This window comes from Saccopteryx bilineata, chromosome 3 (genome assembly GCF_036850765.1).
Source record: "Saccopteryx bilineata isolate mSacBil1 chromosome 3, mSacBil1_pri_phased_curated, whole genome shotgun sequence".
NCBI lineage: Eukaryota > Metazoa > Chordata > Mammalia > Chiroptera > Emballonuridae > Saccopteryx > Saccopteryx bilineata.
Genome location: NC_089492.1, coordinates 303,938,267 through 303,956,968, shown reverse-complemented (window position 1 = coordinate 303,956,968; position 18,702 = coordinate 303,938,267). Strand labels below are relative to the sequence as shown.

General features: G+C 45.3%; 1 pseudogene; it reads right to left on the bottom strand.

Annotated features, from left to right (window-relative positions):
- Positions 1–220: 220 nt before the first annotated feature.
- LOC136332006 (heterogeneous nuclear ribonucleoprotein A1-like) lies at positions 221–1,275 on the bottom strand (annotated as a pseudogene).
- Between the last annotated feature and the right edge of the window lie 17,427 nt (positions 1,276–18,702).

Here is an 18,702-nt window from a genome sequence, read left to right as displayed (position 1 = left end):
AAGCAAATGGGCGCTTCTCCTATGTGCCCTGGCTGGGAATCGAACCCGGGTCCCCCGCACGCCAGGCCGATGCTCTACCGCTGAGCCAACCGGCCAGGGCCTAAAACATGTCTTCTTTGTAGCAGCTAGGCCCTGCCACCACTGTGCTTGGCTGTGTTCACAAATCTGTTGTAACCTGTAGCTTCCCTGTCACTTCTCTGGCTCTCCTCTCCTGTTAAGCTTTGTTTCCTGGCAGTAATTAAAACCTTCTGCCACTGCCATAGCTACTGCTGCTGCTGGGATAACCATAACCACCTTGGTTTCGAGGTTTGGCAAAGTACTGGCCTCCACCACCATAGGGACCAGAGCTTCTTCCTCCAGAGTTTCCTCCCTTCATGGGTCCAAAATTTGAAGACTGATTGTTGTAATTGCCAAAATCATTGTAGCTTCCGCCACCTCCAAAATTGCTTCCGTCATTACCAAATCCATTATAGCCATCCCCACTGCCACCATATCCACCTCCACCACAACTGCCTTCAAAGCCACTTCGACCACTGAAATTTCCCCCACGACCAAAGTTGTCATTCCCACCAAAACTACCTCCATGACCACCTCCAAAGTTTCCAGAACCACTTCGACCTCGTTGGTTGGATGAAGCACTAGCCATCTCTTGCCTAGATAGGGCTTTCCTTACTTCACAGTTGTGGCCATTCACAGTATGGTATTTCTGAATGACAATCTTGTCTACAGAGTCATGGTCATCAAAGGTTACAAAAGCAAAGCCTTACTTTTTGCCACTGCCTCGGTCAGTCATCATTTCAATCACTTCAATTTTTCCATACTGTTCAAAATAATCTCTTAGGTGGTGTTCTTCAGTGTCTTCTTTAATACCACCGACAAAGATCTTTTTCAGTTAAGTGGGCACCAGGTCTTTGAGAATCTTCTCTTGAAACAGCCCTCTTTGGTTCCACAACTCTTCCATCCACCTTGTGTTGCCTTGCATTCATGGCTGCATCCACCTCCTCCACAGTGGCATAGGTGACAAACCCAAAGCCTCTGGAGTGCTTGGTGTTTGGATCTCTCATCACCACACAGTCTGTGAGCATTCCCCATTGCTCAAAATGGTTCCTCAGACTCTCATCAGTTGTTTCAAAGCTCAAACCACCAATAAAGAGCTTCCACAGCTGTTCTAGTTCCTTGGGAGACTCTGACTTAGACATGATGACTGCAGGAGAATAGACTTCAGCGATGCTCACTCCGCGGTGTCCACCAGCAAAAAGGAGAGATCTAACAAACGTATCTCCGCACTCGTCTTTTTAAGTTCATCACCCATCCATACAAGTGTGCAGTGAACATCGCCGACCTGAGTTACATCCCCGTGTCTCCGTTAGAGATTTTGAGCTACAAGCTGCTGACCTGAAGGCCTCAGACATGTGGGTGAATAAGTTCAAGTCACTGAATGAAGATTTGGAAAGACTTGTACGACATCAAGCAGAGTTGGCGAGCAAACACAAGAAGGAAGAAATGAAAAAACTTCAACCCGAGGACCAGCTGATTGTCAAAACTTGGAACGCGCTTCCCTTCACATACCACATACTGCAGCGTGAGTATTGCTGTGCTGACAATGTTTGGCTCTATGTATGCATGTGAGCAGTCTTTCTCACATCTAAAGAACATTAAGACCAACCTATGATCACGTTTAACATATAAAAGTCTCAACGCCTGCATGAAGCTTAACCTCACCACGTATCAACCAGACTACAAAGCCATCAGCAAAATCATGCTGCACCAGAAGTCGCATTAATGGTAAGAAGTACTTTATTCATCATTGGTTAGCAACAGCATAACAATGTTATTAAAAAGAATTCAGGCCCTGGCCGGTTGGCTCAGCGGTAGAGCGTCGGCCTAGCGTGCGGAGGACCCAGGTTCGCTTCCCGGCCAGGGCACATAGGAGAAGCGCCCATTTGCTTCTCCACCCCTCCGCCGCGCCTTCCTCTCTCTCTCTTCCCCTCCCGCAGCCAAGGCTCCATTGGAGCAAAAGATGGCCCGGGCACTGGGGATGGCTCTGTGGCCTCTGCCCCAGGCGCTAGAGTAGCTCTGGTCGCAATATGGCGACACCCAGGAGGGTCGCAACATGGCGACGCCCAGGATGGGCAGAGCATCGCCCCCTGGTGGGCAGAGCGTCGCCCCCTGGTGGGCGTGCCGGGTGGATCCCGGTCGGGCGCATGCAGGAGTCTGTCTGACTGTCTCTCCCTGTTTCCAGCTTCAGAAAAATGAAAAAAATAAAATAAAAAAAAAAATAAAGTAAAAAAAAAGAATTCAGAGACTTCTTATACTTTAAAAGTGTTGGTCTTATATAAAATGCACATTTACTTGTATTTAGTATTAAACATATTTTATGGCTCTCACGGAATTACATTTTAAAATATGTGGTGTTTATGGCTCTCTCAGCCAAAAAGGTTCCCGACCCCTGCTGTAAAATATAAAGTTATTCCAAAAGTTTTTTTAATCAGGTCTAGAAAAGCATTTGATACTACTACTGGTTTAAATTTAAGTAATGTTTTTTAAACTTATCAGAAAAATGTTTGTTTTGCCTGGGTTTACAAAAGGCTCCTGTTATCTCTGTTGCATCTTTTGAAAATATGTTTCCCAATGAAAGAACCTGTTTCTAAAGGTCATGGAATATGTTCACAAAAGTATCAATCTAAAATTGCTAATTCCTGACTTAGTTCTCACTGAAAGTTAAGGTTTTTGGAAATTGAGAGTTCTAATTGGAAAAAAATTATATGGCTTTATTAATTTTTATTTATTTATTTATTATTTTTATTTATTCATTTTAAAGAAGAGAGAGAGAGAGAGAGAGAGAGAAGGTGGAGGAGAAGGAAGCATCAACTCCCTATGTGCCTTGACCAGGCAAGCCCAGGGTTTTGAACCGGTGACCTCAGCTTTCCAGGTCAATGCTTCATCCACTGCGCCACCACAGGTCAGGCAGAAATTATATAGTTTTACTGATAAAAGGTATAAAAGTTATGGAGATGCTTTTGAAAGAAAAAGGAAAAAAAACTAAAGTGTTCTGAAAGCTAGTTATTTCTGAATAATGAAGACAGTTTAAGTTGCATATGGTTTGTTCAGGTTGCAGGTTTGTGCTGAAGGAAGAAGCAAAAAGAGAAAGACTTGAGAATGTTAAAAAAAAAAGGTGAAAAGGAGGTATAAAGGAAAAGGACATACATATTACAGGAAGGAAAGACTTTAGAAGAAGGATTATCCTGAAAGTGATAGGGTATATATTATTGATTGTACACTATATATATATATATATATATATATATATATATATATATATATATATATATATATATATCAATCACACACACACACACACACACACACACACATATATATATATATATATATGTGACAGCTAGTGCATCATATGTAACCTATTTCCTATACTGAAGCTGGAAGTTTCCATACCCTGAGAACTGAAGCAGGACATTTCCATACCCCCTGAGGAGATGACTGGTGCCCATAAAGCAATAAAGACTGCGATTGGATCAGAACACCATGGAGAAGAAATTACGATTCTGGGAACCAGCCATCTTGCTTGATGACTCTTACAATGCTGGGAACCCGTTATCCTGTTTTATGACTAACTGCATGCCCCCATTGTACTATCCTCACTTGAAAAGGAAAATGGAAAGGAAAAGGGTATTAGACTAGGAACAGGTGTTCTAGAAATTCTGTGAAAATCTATAAGTCAATAAGGTTTTAACATACTTTCATTTGTTATTCTATTATTTAGACCTATAACCATATATTATTTTGTCATTTAGAAAGAGCCACTGTTTTGGTCTGATGAATTTGCAGATATATTACATCTTCAGTCCATGAAAAAGAACTTGGGTTTATTCTAAAATATAGGTTTCTGAAAATAAATGATCAGATCATTTCTTTGAACCAGATGAAGATTTATAGAACTCTGAAAAGTAACTAGATTCATGAAAATACTGACAACCAGGATAAAAAAGCATTAATTATAGAGCTGAATAAACAACAAAAAATTATTTTTCTGACTTTGTTCAAAGTATTGTTGATACTTAAATTGTTTTGTTTTCTAGATATAAGGAAGGTTATTTCTTTAAGCAGTTTAATAAAGTAAATCTTTATAAATAATATTAAGGCATTTATATTTTTCTCCCTACTTAATTCCTCCAGAATTTGTCAATTCTTAATGAGTAAATACATTACTCATTAAATAATATAGTAAAGGCCCTGGCCGGCTGGCTCAGTGGTAGAGCGTCGGCCTGGCATGCAGAGGTCCCGGGTTTGATTGCCGCCCAGGGCACACAGGAGAAGCGCCCATCTGCTTCTCCACCCCTCCCCCTCTCCTTCCTCTCTCTCTCTTCCCCTCCCGCAGCAGAGGCTCCATTGGAGCAAAGATGGCCCGGGCGCTGGGGATGGCTCCTTGGCCTCTGCCCCAGGCGCTAGAGTGGCTCTGGTCGCAGCAGAGCGACGCCCCGGAGGGGCAGATCATCGCCCCCTGGTGGGCAGAGCGTCGCCCCTGGTGGGCGTGCTGGGTGGATCCCAGTCGGGCGCATGCGGGAGTCTGTCTGACTGTCTCTCCCCGTTTCCAGCTTCAGAAAAATACAAAAAAAAATACAAAAATAAAAAATAATAATATAGTAAATATTTACTATTGTAATAGTAATATATTTATTTGCATAAATCCAGTAAGAATCTGTTCTCTTTATAAGATACAGAACTGGTTTCTTTTTATAATTTTATTAACCAAGGCTTTTACTGGAATGTCATGTATGAAAAGAATATGCCTGGACTGTGGATGTCACAGAAAGATTTAAGGAATTGAGATTGACTTTGAAGCTGATAAAAGCCAATGAAGAAACAATATGTTACCTTGTTTATCCATGGTTTATGGGATTTCCAGGTCAGGAAGAAAGATTGCTCTCCTAGGAGGTGGCAAAAGGAACCCTGGGACATTCTTGGGGGCTTCAGGAGCTTGAGGAACTCATCCAAACTTACAGGTAATGCAGGCAGAGCCTGGCGGTCACTGTGTGACTTGGCTTTATTTATGTGTGTGCTCTGAGGGGCTAATTAAAACTCAATCTGAAAATTCCTTCTGAACTTCCAGCAAAGCAGATATAAAAGGCCAATATGGGGCCTGACCTGCGGTGGCGCAGTGGATAAAGCGTCGTCCTGGGAATGCTGAGGTCGCCGGTTCAAAACCCTGGGCTTGCCCAGTCAAGGCACATATGGGAGTTGATGCTTCCTTCTCTCTCTCTCTCTCTCTCTCTCCTGTCTAAAATGAATAAAGTCTTTAAAAAAAAAAAAAAAAAAAAAAAAAAGGCCAATATGAGGCCTGACCGGTGGTGGCGCAGTGGATGGAGTGTCTCAGGTTCAGAGCCCTGGGCTGGCTGGGTCAAGGCACATAGGGGACCTGATGCTTCCTGCTCCTCCCCCGCTTCCCCTCCCTCTCTAAAAATGAATTTTAAAAAATCCAATATGATCAATTGCTATTCTTGTGTTTATGCAAATTACCAGGCCAAGTTAAAACAAGATTGAATAATGTAACTATGTTCATCTTAATTTGACTCTAATAAAAATGAAGGGTAGGCCTGACCTGCGGTGGCACAGCGGGTAAAGCAGGGATCGGGAATCTTTTTAGCTGAGAGAGCCATGAACGCCACATAGTTTAAAATGTAATTCTTTGAGAGCCATACAGAGACTCGTGTATGTTATGCATTATCCAATAAAAATTTGGTGTTGCTCAGAGGACAGCTGGGATTGGCTCCAGCCACCCGCAACTATGAACATGAGCAGTAGGAAATGAATGGATTGTAATACATGAGAAAGTTTTATATTTTTAATGTTATTATTATTTTTTTAACGTTATTACTTTTTATTAAAGATTTGTCTGCGAGCCAGATGCAGCCATCAAAAGAGCCACATCTGGCTTGTGAGCCATAGGTTCCCAGCCCCTGGGTTAAAGCGTCGATCTGGAACAGAGGTCACGGTTGGAAACCCAGGCCTCGCCTAGTCAAGGCACATATGGGAGTTGATGCTTCCTGCTCCTCCCCCCTTTATCTCTCTTTCTCTCCTCTCTCTAAAATGAATAACTAAAATCTAAAAAAAAAATGAAAGGTAAATTTAGGGAGAAAAATAATATATATATATATTTTTGTATTTTTCTGAAGCTGGAAACGGGGAGAGACAGTCACAGACTCCCGCATGCGCCCGACCGGGATCCACCCGGCACGCCCACCAGGGGCAATGCTCTGCCCACCAGGGGGCGATGCTCTGCCCCTCCGGGTCGTCGCTCTGCCGCGACCAGAGCCACTCTAGCACCTGGGGCAGAGGCCGAGGAGCCATCCCCAGCGCCCGGGCCATCTTTGCTCCAATGGAGCCTTGGCTGCGGGAGGGGAAGAGAGAGACAGAGAGGAAGGAGGGGGGGGTGGAGAAGCAAATGGGCGCTCCTCCTATGTGCCCTGGCCAGGAATTGAACCCGGGTCCCCCGCACGCCAGGCCGACGCTCTACCGCTGAGCCAACCGGCCAGGGCAAAAATAATATTTTTAAAAATCTACTAGCATACAGTTATGAATAGCAGAAGGCAGACTGGATCCTGAATTTTTCTGATTTTCTTGAATGGTTTAGCTACAACCCTCTGAACTACTGTTTTTTTTTCTATCCAGTCATACTGAAATGTGTAACAAGGCTTATCTCTACCAGGTTCCAAGCCTGACTCCTCCTCGGGACACCACCTCCTTCCGTGCCCAGGTCTTATCTCTCTGATAGACTCAAGCATCTCTTGGCTCTGAAGGAAAAGGACGCCCTTCTTTAGCAGGAAGCAGCTATAGAAGTGACTCTGCGCCCCTTTTCTGAAGGAATTCAGGGCCAGGATACTCGAGGGGGAATGTAAGTGACAGTTAGACAGATGAGCAGAGCAAGGACTATGGGCAAGGCACGGAAGGCCACCCAGGAAGGGAGTTCAGAATATCTAGCAACAGGAAAAAATAGGAAAAGGAAAACCTCACCCAAAGGGTAACCCTTCTTCTACTAGCATATTGTTGGGCATGCAGCTAAAGCCCTCAGCAGAGAAATAAACCAGGGGGGGTCAGGAAATAGAGCTTAAGCGTTAACCCCTAGGTATAACATCTAGGCCTCAGTTGCATTTCAGCTCCAAACCCAGAAAAAGAGCAAAATAATTACTTCCATATAAAACTAATCTTACTGATTTAAGATTGTTAAAACAAATGGGGAAATAATAGGGGAGCCCAAAAGTGAGAAATTTGGCTTCTGTAATAGTGGCTTTTAGTTGTAACAAATAGGAGATATGTAAGGGTTAGGTAGTTAATCTGTTTGCTAGTCTCTCTTAACGGCTCCCTGGCTTTTACTTTGAAATACAGCAAAAAGTTCACCTTTGCAGGAATGTTGGGGAAACTTACATTGGGGAGGGAGGGTCCTGACAAGGGAGTTTAAGTCACAATAGTTGTTTATAAAAGCCCAGCCACATGCCTGACCTGTGGTGGCGCAGTGGATAAAGCGTCGACCTGGAAATGCTGAGGTCGCCGGTTCGAAACCCTGGGCTTGCCTGGTCAAGGCACATATGGGAGTTGATGCTTCCAGCTCCTCCCCCCTTCTCTCTCTCTGTCTCTCCTGTCTCTCTCTCTCTCTCTGTCTCTCCCTCTCCTCTCTAAAATGAATAAATAAAAAATTTAAAAAAAAAAGCCCAACCACAGCATTTACTGTGAAAGGTCAAGGCTATAAATTAGAAACATTTCACCAATCTTTCATTTTTACCCTGTATCCCAAGAAAACAGGGAGTCTTTTCAGATAATTCAGAGGCACCAGGTCCCAGCTGTTCCTGGAAGACACCTCACCGCACTGCCTATATTTGCCAAGGACACCAGACAGGAGCATGCTGGTTGGGCTTGCACTCCATAGAACTTGCAGAGACTTTTCTGCAGCTGAACCCCCACCTCCTGCACACTGTCACCTAACTACGGACTTCTTTTTTTTTCTTTTGCCCCTGAACTCTGTAAAAACCTCCAGCACCAAGAGAATGTCAAGGCAGCTTTGTGGACAGAATTCCCTTGCCTTCACAGGCTACCGGTAAATCTTGATTAAAGACACACCTTAGGCCCTGGCCAGTTGGCTCAGTGGTAGAGCGTCGGCCTGGTGTGCAGAAGTCCGGGGTTAGATTCCCGGCCAGGGCACACAGGAGAGGCGCCCATCTGCTTCTCCACCTCTCCCCCTCTCCTTCCTCTCCGTCTCTCTCTTCCCCTCCTGCAGCTAAGGCTCCACTGGAGCAGAGATGGCCCGGGCGCTGGGGATGGCTCTGTGGCCTCTGCCTCAGGCGCTAGAGTGGCTCTGGTCGCAGCATAGTGAAGCCCAGGATGGGCAGAGCATCGCCCCCTGGTGGGCGTGCCGGGTGGATCCCGGTCGGGCGCATGCGGGAGTTTGTCTGACTGTCTCTTCCCGTTTCCAGCTTCAGAGAAATACAAAAAAACAAACAAAAAAAAAAGACACACCTTATACCTACTTGTGGTCCTCCTCTCTCCTCAAATTGGTAAAAGGGGTGATAGGTAACCCTGAGTCCAGCTTTGTTTCTAGTAACAGTAATGGGGGCCTTCAGGCAGGTGCCTGTTAGCTAGATACCACACATCCCCAAAACTCTTTTCCCAGTATGTCACCTAGGGGGATTTTCCTGCCATATGTGTTCAAGCCCTTTCTCACTTCTGAAATCTTACACCCCACCCCCTAGCCTTTCTCCTTGTTGAAAAATGGCACATACACCCAATGTTGCCACACTGTCTTTGGAATTTTCATGCTTATGTGAATTCCCCATGCACATGTATTAAAAATTCAATTTTCTCCTGTTAATCTATCATTGTTAAATTGATTATTAGCCCAGCTGGAACTCAGAAGGTGGTAGGAAAAAATACACACACACACACACACACACACACACACACACACACACACACACGTGTAAGATCGGTGAATAATGGGGGAAAGCCATATGAGGAGCCCAGACCCAGAAATTTTGGCTAGGGCCACCCACAACCAAGCGTGCCAAAAGAAACTTCCCAGAGGCCCTTGGGAAAAGAGCGACCGTCCGTCAGCCAGTAAAACACGGTTACCCCATGCGACTCCTCTGGCCTCTGTCCCCTGGGACCAGAGAACCTTGTTGGACAGGATGCGCTCTGTACTCAATACAGCCTTTTATTATTCCACACTTCATGGCTCCGGCCCCTTCCGTCCTTCTTGGCAGGGAAAAATACCTTACATTTTACTGCCAAAACCAGGGAGGAGTTGAAGTCCTCAAGGACCACTCCTCTTTCCTTCCCTTCTGAGAAAGAATCAGTATCTCTGACCTTCCACCCACTTCGGTGCAAGATGCGTTAAGTCCCCTGCCTCCAGCCTTCCGCTCAGTTCTTTCCACCAAATCGTAGCTACATCAGGGACCTATTTCCGTTACAGTGTGTGTGTACCCATGGAGACGTCCCGAGCACATCCACTTTCCGTATCCATCTGTGGCCAGAGCTTGAGTTTTGGGACGCCAGTTCTCAACTCTGACCACTCCGAGGACTGAGGGTGGCTGTGGGGGCACAGGAATCCAAAAACACTCCTGGAGTTGCCTTATCCGAAATCTCTCCCTCCCTAAAGAAGAAGAAACTGTTCTTCTCCGCTGTGGCCAGGCCACAGAAACCACAGGATAATCAGACCAGGAGGCCTCCTGAAGGGACTTGGAGTTTTAACACCCTCACCAATTTAACTATCGCCAAAAAAGCTGGGAACTGATTGGAGATCCCTTACATTCAGGGCTTCTAATTATTCGCATGCCCATCCTTAATTTCTGTGCCACCTGTCCCACCATGCAGGCCATTTTTGGCCAGAGAGACCTCACCTAAAACCTCTGCTCCTAATCTTTCCTTCTCCGTGGACCCCCAACTCTCCCCCCTCCTGCCTGACCCCAGGGGTGCCCCTCTCTTGGGACCCCTCTCTGGTCCCTCTGTGGACCTATTCCATTCAAGTCTCTTCCCTCCAGAAAGCCCCCTCCGTTTGCAGAATCCTGTTTCTCATTCACTTGCAAATACGTCTCTTTCTCCTCCCTTGCTGGCCAGGGGCCCCTCCCTTCTCCACTGTTCTTAAGCCCCTCCTCCATCAGGCCATTCTCAGCCTGTCATTGGCCCCTTACACCAGTTTGCAGGATGCCCAACCCCAATCTGCTTGAAGGAAGGTCTGGCCCTGTCCTGCCTCTGGCTCTAGCATTTCCAGCTGGATCTGGGTGTGGGCTTCCTAGGAGCCCTCCTCCTTTTATTCTAACCTCAAACCCCTATCCAGGACCTCTGAACATGGCATTTAAAGTTTCCAATGATCATGGCTAGTAGAAAAAGGCCAAGGCTGTTCGCCAGGCCCGCATGCAGCAGAAGGTAACACTCCAAACCCAGGCTCTTGTGGCAGCCCTGAGGCCTGCAGAGCAACAGGGGCAAGGCACAGGAAGTGCCCGACTCAAGTCTGGACCACAAAGAGAATCCCCACCAGGAGCTTGCTGTAAGCATGGCAAGCAGGACCACTGTGCCTGACAGTGCCCTTGCCCACGGCTGCCCATTAAACCCTGCCCTGACTGCAAGCAGCCCGGTCACTGGCAGAGTGATTGCCCCTTCGGGCAACAGGCTTTTCCTCAGTGTCTCTACGTGGAGGACAAGCCACCCAAATGGGAGGCCAATCCAGCCAGGTGGGCCCATCGCTCGAACTCCTAGGACTGACGCCCTGGACTCGGAGACCCCCATGAAACTCACCAAATCCCAGAGTAATGCTGCAAAAATGGGTAAGTCCATCTCATTTCTTGTGGACACGGGAGCTACCTTCTCTGGTTTTTTTTTTTAATTTTTTTTAAGGTTGGTTTTCTCTTTTTTATTTCTGTCATTTTTTTTTTTAATTTTTCATGTGTAGAAATTTGAAACTTTTACTTAAGTCTGTTGATTATTTATTTATTCATTTTTAGAGAGGAGAGAGAGAGGGTGAGAGAGACAGAGAGACAGGAGAGACAGAGAGAAGGGGGGAGGGGCTGGAAGCATCAAGTCCCATATGTGCCCTGACCAGGCAAGCCCAGGGTTTCGAACCGGCGACCTCAGCATTTCCAGGTCGACGCTTTATCCACTGCGCCACCACAGGTCAGGCTACCTTCTCTGTTTTGCCACCACACTCTAGACCTCTAATTTCCTCACGGGTCTCGGTTATGGGAATGGATGGGACCCCTTCTTTTCCCCTTCACACGCCACCCCTGACATGTAGTTTGGACGGAATCCCCTTTTCGCACTCCTTCTTAGTTATGCCATCATGCCCTGTACCCTTTCTGGGTTGAGACATTATACATAGTCTCAGAGCCACTATCTAGCTGACAGCATCTTCCCACTTACTCCTACCATTCCTCAATACCAAGGGCTCCCCCATAATCAATACTACCCTCATTTCTAACCATGTCTCTCGCCTCAAGCTTGCTCCCATGCAGGATCACTGGCAGTTTGGAACCACTCAACCCTACCCATCTCCAGCTCACCAAAAGGCTGGACTCTGCAAATCCTCCTATTACTCCTCGTTTTTAAAAAAATCCTTACAGAACTGCATCCACGAGGTTTCTCGACTCATGGTCAAACAGATAGATGTTCCTCCTGACACCCCTCAAAGCCACCACCTGCCGATCTCCCCCTCCCCACAACACCCCTAATCAGCAGGAAGTAGCCAGACAGATATGCGGCACCTCTAATAACATAAAAAGATTGGAATGTAAGATCAGTGGATAATGAGGGAAGGCCATGTGAGGAGCCCAGAACCGGGAATTTTGGCTAGGGCCGCCCACAACCAAGTGTGCCAAAAGAAACTTCCCAGAGGTCCTTGGGAAAAGAGTGACCGTCCGTCAGCCAGTGAGATTTCACCACGTCATATTAGCTCAACCACCCTAGGGACCCTTTAAATATCTCTCACACGGGTCACCCCATGTGACTCCTCTGGCCTCTGTCCCCCGGGACCAGAAAACTTTGTCAGACAGGATGCACTCTGTAGTCAATAAAGCCTTTTATTATTCCACACTTTGTGGCTCCGGCCCCTTCCTTCCTTCTCGGCAGGGAAAAATACCTTACAGTATGTATTTTACCTATACACAAATCAAAGTGCAACTCTGGCAAAGAGAGACTTTATACAAAAGATTATTGCCCTGGCCAGGTAGCTCAGTTGTTTAGAGCATTATCCTGTATGAGAAGGTTGCAGGTTCGATCCTTGGTCAGGGCACATACAGGAATCAACCAATGAATGCATAAATAAGTGGAACAACAAATCAATGTTTCTCTCTAAAAATCAGTAAATAAATAAATAAATATATAAATAAATGGGTCTTGGATGGACAGCCTGGTTGATCAGAGCATTATTCAGATATGCAGAGGTTGCTGGTTTGATCCTTGGTCGGAGCACATACAGATACAGATTGATGTTTCTGTCTCTAAAATCAATAAATTAAAAAAAAATATTGTAATAACTGTGTACTGTATGGTGTCAGGGGGTTACTAAATTTTTTTTTTAATTTTATTTATTCATTTTTAGAGAGGAGAGAGGGAGAGAAAGAGAGGGAGAGAGAGGAGAGAGAGACAGAGAGAGAGAAGGGGGAGGAGCTGGAAGCATCAACTCCCATATGTGCCTTGACCAGGCAGGCCCAGGGTTTTGAACCGGCGACCTCAGCATTTCCAGGTCGATGCTTTATCCACTGCGCCACCACAGGTCAGGCAGGGGGGTTACTAAATTTAATAGGTGTATCACTTCCTAAGTTATATAAATGTCTAATCACTATGTTGCACACATGAAATCAATATTGTATGTGAAGTACAACTGAAAATTTTTTTTTAAATATTTAAAAAGTTTTTTTGGTGGACTTGTGGTGGTGCAGTGGATATAGCATTGACCTGGAGTGCTTAGGTCACCAGTTCGAAACCCTGGGCTTGCCCAGGCAATGCTCATACAGTAAGTAGTTACTACAAGTTGATGCTTCCTGCTACCTGCCCCCTTCTCTCTCTCTCTTCTTTCTCTAAAATCAAAAACAAAATCTTTTTTAAAAAAGCCACTTTTTAAAAAAAGATAAAGGGAGATGAGAAGCATCAACTCGTAGTTGTACAATAGTTGTGTCACTTTAGTTCACTGATTGCTTCTTTTACGTGCCCTTTTGCAGGGGAGCTCAAGGCGAGTCAGTGACCTTTGGGCTCAAGCTAGTAACCTTGGGATGACCACACGCTCAAGTCAGCAACCTCAGGGTTTCGGCCCTGCAACCTCATTGACCCAGGTTAATGCTCTATCCACTGCACCACCACCGGTCAAGCTAGAAAGTCTTCAAAAATAAATCTGAGCCTGACCAGGCGGTGGCACAGTGGATGGAGCGTCGGACTGGGATGCAGAGGACCCGGGTTTGTAACCCCGAGGTCGCCAGCTTGAGTGCGGGCTCATCTGGTTTGAGGAAAAGCCCACCAGCTTGAACCCAAGGTCACTGGCTCCAGCAGGGGGTTACTCCGTCTGCTGAAGGCCCGCGGTCAAGGCACGTATGGGAGAGCAGTCAATGAACAACTAAAGTGTTGCAATGCGCAATGAAAAACTAATGATTGATGCTTCTCATCTCTCTCCGTTCCTGTCTGTCCCTGTCTATCCCTCTGTCTCTGTAAAAAATAAATAAAAATTAAAAAAAAAGAAATAAATCTGAGATGTTCTCCTTCATTTTCTTCTAAACAAGTCATTTTTTACCTCTAAAATTTACTTCCAAAATCACTCAGAATCAGTTTGTTATATATGTAGTTAGTGATTTAAATCTTTTTTCTGTCTGGATAATAAATTTCTTTTTCTTTTCCAAAATAGACAGACACCCACATGCACCCCAACGAGGATCCACCTGGCAACCTCTGTCTCAGGCCAATTTTCTGCCCACCTAGGGTCATGCTCACAACTGAGCTATTATTAGCACCTGAGGTGGAAGATCCACAGAGCTATCCTCAGCGCCTGGGGCAAATGAGCTTGAAACAATTGAGGTATGGCTGCAGGAGGGGGAGAGAGAGGGGAGGGAGGGAAGGAGGGAGGGAGGGAGGGAGGGAGGGAGGGAGGGAGAGAGAGAGAGAGAGAGAGAGAGAGAGAAGGGAAAGAAAAGCAGATGGTCGCTTCTCCTGTGTGCCCTGACCAGGAATCGAACCTAGGACATCCACACACCAGGCTGACACTCTACCACTGAGTCAACCAGCCAGGGTCAAGATAACACATTTCAATTTATTCTAAAAATGGATTTGGCCTCCTTTTTATTTGCTGTCACCTATCATTGCCTCATCCAGTTTAATATCACCCCCTCCTCAGAATTGACTTTCTGTCATGTCTCCTGTTAATTCTGTCCCTTCTCGTACCTTTCAATCTTTATAACCTTAGTATGACACATAACCGTTAGTCTTGATGTCAAAAATCTGCAGTAGACTTTTTTGTGAAGGGGACTGATTATTCCTATGCTTCTTTTTGAGGAAGAAAGGAAGGGGGAGACAGAAACATTGACCTGCACCTTTGCATATTGGGACAACACTAACCACTGGCCAAGGCAATTCCCATGCTTTAACAGCAAAGTTGCTGTAAGTGCTTTCACAACTTGTATCAATCAGCTCTGTCCTGAATGATCTTTTCAAGCTAAGGTTTGTCTTCTCTCTGCCCAGGAAAAAGGGCAGGTTACTTGACCCACACAATAAAGACAATGCCTCCTTCTGAGGCAAAATTTTGGCAGGTTTGCTTGTGACCAACTTGAAAAGATGGACATTTCTTAACCTTTATGCTTTTTAGTTATGATGCAAACCTAGGATGTGTGCAGATCCACCCGGGCCTCTTTGTATCGCCTCTGTGCCACGTGGGGTGGACAAGGGGAGCAAATGCAAACATGAGGCTGCTCGAGGGATTGGCTTGTCCTGTCTGTCCCAGAGGGCTGCTGGCTCTGGCATATTCTAAGCGCCCAGAGGCCAGTGAGAACAGAGGTTTCAGTGAACATACAAGCAGCCATCATAACCCCCATGAGCCTTTCTATAGAAATACAAAAACCCACCCTAAACTTACAGAATTCCAATAACCAAAATGATCTTGAAAAAACTTACTACAAAGCTACAGGAATTAAAGCTGTGTGGCACAGCCACTGAAAAATGGGATGGTGTTTCCTCAGAAAATTATCATAAAAATAGAATCATATTGGAAGCATGGTCTCAAAGAAAGATTTATATATCCAAAAAAGCATTACTCACAATAGCTAATGTGGAAGCAACCCAATTGCCTGTTGATGTATAAGTGAAGTTAAACATGGCATGTATATACAATGGGATACAATTCAGCCTTAAAAGAAAGGACATTCTGCAATGTAACACAACACAGATGAACCTTGGGGACATTACGCTGAGTGAAATAAGCCAGTCACAGGAGGACAAAGACTGGATGATTCTACTTAAGAGATCATTAAAATCACAGAGACAGACAGTAGAGAGGTGGTTTCCAGGGACTGAGGGGAAGAATAGGAAGTTATTGAGTTATTGTTTAATGGGTATAGAGTTTGTTTTACAAGATTAAATGAGTGGAAGGGCTGGATGGTAACTTCAAAATGGTTAAAAAAAATCCAAAATAGTTAAAATAGTAAACTTTGTTATGTATTATTTTACAATAAAAAAACCCCCAAAACATTTCTTTTTTAAATTCAGGGACTCGTCAAAATGAGAACATCCAGGAAGGACGCGGCTCCAGAACCTGGCTCAAGCAATCCTTCACCAGCTCCCTCAGTGCCCTGAACATTCCACACCTGTGGGTGAGTGAGGCCCAGGCTTACAAGGCCTGGGTTCTACCCCTCAGCATCCAGGAGAGGAAAAAGACCAGCAGCTCCACAATTGTCACACCATTAGGAACTAAAAGCTTGGGAAGTCAGAAACTAGACTCTGACTTCAGAGAGGTAGCCTGAAATTGATGCTGGATGTCTTCCTGGGGAATGGCTGACCCCAGCCACCAAGAGCATCTGATTTTCCCAGTGGAGTCCAAGGAGCCAGAGGAATGCTCTCTCTCCCATGGCTTTGCCTAAATCAACACGCATAGCAGCTCCCACCCTGTGGTCCCCACCCTGTACACACTGGAGAGCCGTGTTTCTCAACTATGGGCCCACTGACCGCTGCCAGTCCATGAGAGTTAACCACTCCGATGCTGTATGAAGATTATAGACCCAATGACTGTAGACTCTATAATCTTCATACATCAAGGTGGGTCTATGATCTTCATACAACATAAGGCTGGGTCTATAATCCTCATACAACATAAGGGTGGGTCTGTATCTTCATACATTAAGTAGAAACAGGGGCTCTTCCCCAGGGCAGTGAAAATCCTTACTTACCGAGAGGCATGTTGTCGCGGGGCGGCCATCACTGCCGGAAAGCTCCTTAGCATTATCTTTTAAAAAGCAGAATTGCCAAATAGCAGGTTGGCCTACTAACAAACAATAAACTTGATCTTTGGACTGAATGTAAAATGTTGCAGAATGCTGCTCCCAACACCTGCAGATTACACATTCTATTCAACGATATACAGAGATTTACAGTCTGACCAGGTGGTTGCGCAGTGGATAGAATGTCCGACTGGGAAGCTGAGAAGCCAGGACCCCGAGGTCGCTGACTTGATCATGTGCTCACTGGGATGGAGTGTGGGATCATAGATATGATCCAATGGTCACTGGCTTCAGCAAGGGGTCACTTGGTCTGCTGCACCCCCGCAGTCAAGACACATATGAGAAAGCAATCAATGAAGTAAGGTGCAGCAACTATGAGTTGATGCTTCTCATCTCTCTCCTTTCTTCTCTGTCCCTCTCTCTCGCTAAAAGAGAGAGAGATAGACACTGGGTCCATAAATTTCAGCAGCTATACAATTTTTTTTATATATCAAATATATTCTCTGGAAATAATTCAAAGATGCTAGGAATTGATTCTAGCAAACGTGTTTAGAAAATCCTCTTTTAAACAGCATTTAAAACAAATAGCATATTTAACTTTGTGAAGAGAAGAAAACTCCATTTTCTACTTAGAAAACGCACTTACCTGGACCAAGGGTTGGTTAACTACAGTCTATGGGCCTAATCTGTGGCTTGGTGGTGATTGTTTTTCATTGAGATGTAATTCACATATCATAAATCTGTAGTATACAATTCACTGGCTTTTTAGCATATTTACAAAGGTGTGCAAAGATCTCCACCAAAAAAAACCCCCAAAACAAAAAAAATCATCAATTCCAGGACATTCCATAACCCCAAAAAGAAACGCATACCCATTAAGCAGTCACTTACCATTGACCTGTGGCTTCCCAGCCACTAATCTACTTGGTCTCTACAGACTTGCTGCAGATAAATTCCCCTTGGTGGCGATGTGTTCAAAGAGACAATGGTCTGTAGACTTCTTTCATTTGGTGTCTTTGCCTGGTCTAAGCATCTGGGTAATGCTGGCCTCAGAATGAGTAGGGAAGTATACTGTCCCTTTCTACTTAAAAGAGCTTGTGAAAAATTAGTATTCTTTAAATGCTTTGATAGAATTTAGTGAAACCATCAGGGCCCGGGATTTTCTCTGTGGATATTACTTTGGTTGCAAATTCAATATATTCTTTTTGCATGTGTGTGTGTCTGTGACAGAGACAGAGAGAGGGACAGATAGGGACAGACAGAAAGGGAGAGATGAGAAGCATCAATCATCAGTTTTTCGTTGCGACACCTTAGTTGTTCATTGACTGCTTTCTCATATGTGCCTTGACCATGGGCCTTCAGAAGACCGAGTAACCCTGTAGTTAGCCAGCGACCTTGGGTCCTATCTGGTGAGCTTTGTTCAAACCAGATGAACCCGCACTCAAGCTGGTAACCTCGGGGTCTCAAACCTGGGTCCTCCGCATCCCAGTCCAGTCCAACGCTCTATTCACCAAGCCACCGCCTGGTCAGGCTCAATATATTCTTAACATAAATATTTCTGCTGTGGTTTCTATTCCCTGTAAGAGAATAAAATTCAACAGCAGTCTAAGTCAGGATTTGTCAGTATAGCAGCTGAGGTCAGACTGTGTTTTGTCCCCAGTAACTCATGAAAAAATCTACAGGGATTTCTACAAAGTACATCATGGCTAAGAGATCAGGTCCCACATTTCCTACGGTGCCAGAAGCCAGCCACGCCCTGCTTTTCTTCCTCTAGTTTGTGGGGCTAGCTTCCCCCCTTGGCTGGGCCCTGGAGGATCTTAAGCTACCAAAGTATTTTTTCTTCTGGATTTGTGGGGTTCTAAACTGGCCAGTCTGTATGAGCCCACATCACACCCAAAACGGTGGGCCTGTTCCCCTAGCTCTAAAATTCAGCTGCACCAGGGGACTAAAGAAGAGTGCTTGGAGTGGGGCCTTCCTCCAGTCAGGGGAGCCGAGAACAAGGCACGTGCTGAGACTTCAGATGTTTTGATTAGATGTGAAGACAGGAGGGCCACTCCTTCTGTTACTTCGTTGGTTTGAAAAACAGTAGTATTACATCTACCACTTGAATCTCTGTCCTCTTTGCTTGGCCACAGCCCCAGCTGAGGCCTTGTCCTACCCTCTAGGACCATCACGCCTGCCACCCCTGTTCTCCGGGCCTTGTCTGATCCCAGAAGGATCTTCGCATGCCTTC